Raw genomic sequence first — 3294 nt, 5'->3', positions numbered from 1 at the left:
CTGTTCCTTCACCGTTGTTGAGTCAAAATCTTGGAAGTCCCTCCCTAACAGCACTGTGGGAGTTCATTCACCACAACGACAGCAGCGGTTCTAGAAGGCACCTCACCACCACCTTCTCAAGGGCAATTGGGGATGGACAATAAATGCTGGCCTTGCCAGTGATGCCCACAACCCGGAACAAATTTTTTAAAAATAGTGTTTTCTCCAGTTGAGGCACTATCTCTCGAACCCTGCAGACATCAAGGTGACTGAACCCCTGGGAACACTGCCTCCGATCCCCAACAATCATTTGCAGTCACATCTCTGCCATGTTCATGTCCATGACCATCGGCAGGACAGAAACCTTGAAATAAATGGAAATGAAGATAAGGCGGTTTCTATAATGGGCGTTCAATTCATCCTGCAGGATTACCATTAAAATGGTGATGACAAAGATTACTGCCAATGTATTCCCATGTTAAAAAACAGGCTCTGAGATGATAGATAATTAAAATGCTAATGAGCTAGTGTTGCTGCTGTTTCCCCGTAAAAATAAGAAATTCATTGGACCTTCTTGGCAATCAACATACACTTCACACCCATTGTGTTTAAAGGTCTTTGATCCCTTTTCTGGCTGTGAACAGTGAGAGATAAAAGCAGGCAATCAGGCATGCTTATTTTGAAATCGAATGCTGTGAGGCAGTCAGGCAGCTAAAGGATATGAGAAAGGTTGGAATGCAAGAGAGAGTAGTCAGAAGTGATCATGTTTAAATCATGTAAAATAACTCACTGATGTGGGGTCCATGGCATGTTCCTTATTTTTAAATATTACACAAAAATATGTTGTTTGAATTAAAGTGAATCCAATCATAATTTCTGTTCAGTATGTTGACCTATGAAATAAAGCAAGTTTTTGATTCATATCAATTTTTGTCTCATAAAATGTTTGCTCACTCTGCCTTTGAAATGATTGAAAGACCTGTATGAAAGATATGAATATTCAGTTCAGATCAGATCACAAGAGGGTACTATTGTAATGCCCCTAAGTTACACTTTTGTACAAGTTTAGAAGGATGAGAGGGGATCTCATAGAAATGTTTAAGATTCTGACGGGACTGGACAGGTTAGATGTGGGAAGAATGTTCCCAATGTTGGGGAAGTCCAGAACCAGGGGTCACAGACTAAGGATAAGAAGTAAGCCATTTAGGACCGAGATGAGGAGAAACTTCTTCACTCAGAGAGTTGTTAACCTGTGGAATTCCCTACCGCAGAGAGTTGTTGAGGCCAGTTTGTTGGATATATTCAAGAGGGAGTTAGATATGGCCCTTACGGCTAAGGGGATCAAGGGATATGGAGAGAAAGCAGGAAAGGGGTATGAGGGAATGATCAACCATGATCTTATTGAATGGCAGTGCGGGCTCGAAGGGCCGAATGGCCTACTCCTGCACCTATTTTCTATGTTTCAATGTTTCTAGGTAGATATAGGGCAGTGTGGTCAACTTCCATATAAGGTAGATGCTCAGGCCACTTATGGGAGCAAGAAGGTATCTACGACAAACCTGACTTTGAAACAGGGACATATGCCAATCAGAATGAATGATGTTTGGACTCCACGGGCAATGGAAGAAGTAGTCTGGGGCCCCTCCTTGAAGGTTCACTCAGCATAAACCGCCCTCCCAGAGTACTGCAATCCACCTGCTGGCTACAACAGATAATGTGGCCAAGTTTCGGCCTGAGTTGCTCCTTTTTTTTGGAGCAACTGGTTTAGAATGGAGTATCTTAGAAATTGCAATTCTCGGCATTTAGTTTGCTCCAGTTCTAGTCAGTTAGAACAGTTTCAGTTTGGAACAGATTTTTTTTTTCAAAAGGAGGCGTGTCCGGCCAATTACGCCTGTTTTGAAAGTTTAGGCAGTGAAAACATACTCCAAACTAACTTAGAATGGAGTAAGTTTAGATTTTTGTATGCTCAGAAAAACCTTGTCGACACTTAGAAAATCAGGCGTAGGTTACAAATCAGGCGTAGGGAATGCGGGGGGACGGGGGGGGGGAGGGTTTAAAGGGAAGTTTACAAACATTAAACACTTCAGTTTTACAAATAAAGAGCCATCATCAATAATAAATGATAAATACATCAATAAATCAACCAATAAATCAATTTAAAAAAATTAAGAAAAAATAAAAAAAAAATTTAAATCAGCAAATAAAACATTTTCTACTTACCAACTGCAGCACCGGGAGTCCTCCAACAGCGTGCTGGGACGGCCCCCCCCCCCCAGTGTGCCTCTATCTCTCTGTCGGTCTATGTGTGTGTGTCTCTCACTTTCTGTCTGTCAGTGTCTGTGTTTTTGACAGCGAGGGGAGGGGGGTGGGGAGGGGGAGAAGGGGGTGAGAGGGGGAGGAAGGAGGAGGGAGGTAGAGGGGGGTGGTGGGTGAGTGGGGGGAGGGAGGGGGGTGGGAGGAGGGGGAGAGGGGAGGGGGGAGGAGGAGGAGAGGCGGGGAGGGGGAGAAGGGGGGAGGAGAAGGGTGGGAGGGAGGAGGGGGGGAGGGAGGAGAGAGGAGGGAGAGAGGGAGGGAAGGAGAGAGGAGGGTGGGAGGGAAGGAGAGAGGAGGGAACGAGAGGGGAGGGAGGGAAGGAGAGGGGAGGGAGGGAGGGGAGGGGAGAGAGGGAAGGAGAGGAGAGGGGAGGGAGGGAGAGAAGGAGGCTGAACGGCCGGGCCCAAGACTTCGGGCTGGATTTCCAGGTAGGTGGCGTCGGATCTTGGGTCCTGGGTCCCAGGTCCCGGTTCCCGGGTCCGGGGATGGGGGGGGGGGGGAGAAAGTCACGAAGGTTGGGGGGATGGGGGGGAGAGTCGCGGAGGTCGGGGGGGCGGGGGAGAGTCGCGGAGGTCGGGGGGGTAGAGTCACGGAGGTCGGGGGGTGGGGGAGAGTCGCGGAGGTCGGGGCGGGGGAGAGAGTTGCGGAGATTGGGGGGGAAGGTCGGGGGGGTCGCGGAGGTCGGGTCGCCGGGGGGCAGGTCGTGGAGGGCGGAGGTCGGGTCGCCGGGGCAGGGGGGAGCGGAGGTCGGGGGGGGGAGTGCGGAGGTCGGGTCGGATCGGGGGGGGCGGGTAGCGGAGGTCGGGTCGCCGGGGGGGGGGGGAAGCAGAGGTCGGGTCGCCGGGGGGGGGGAGCGGAGGTCGGGTCGCTGGGTAGGGGATGCGGGGGTAGGATCGCCGGTGGGGGGAGCGGAGGTCAGGTCACCGGGTAGGGGGGGAGGGGAGGTCGGGTCACCGGGGGTGGGAGCGGGGATCGGGTCGCTGGGTGGGTGGGGAGCGGAGG

The sequence above is a fragment of the Pristiophorus japonicus genome, chromosome 2 (genome assembly GCF_044704955.1).
Source record: "Pristiophorus japonicus isolate sPriJap1 chromosome 2, sPriJap1.hap1, whole genome shotgun sequence".
Taxonomy (NCBI): Eukaryota; Metazoa; Chordata; class Chondrichthyes; family Pristiophoridae; genus Pristiophorus; species Pristiophorus japonicus.
The sequence above is the reverse complement of the archived record's forward strand: the minus strand, read 5'-3'. Positions refer to the sequence as shown.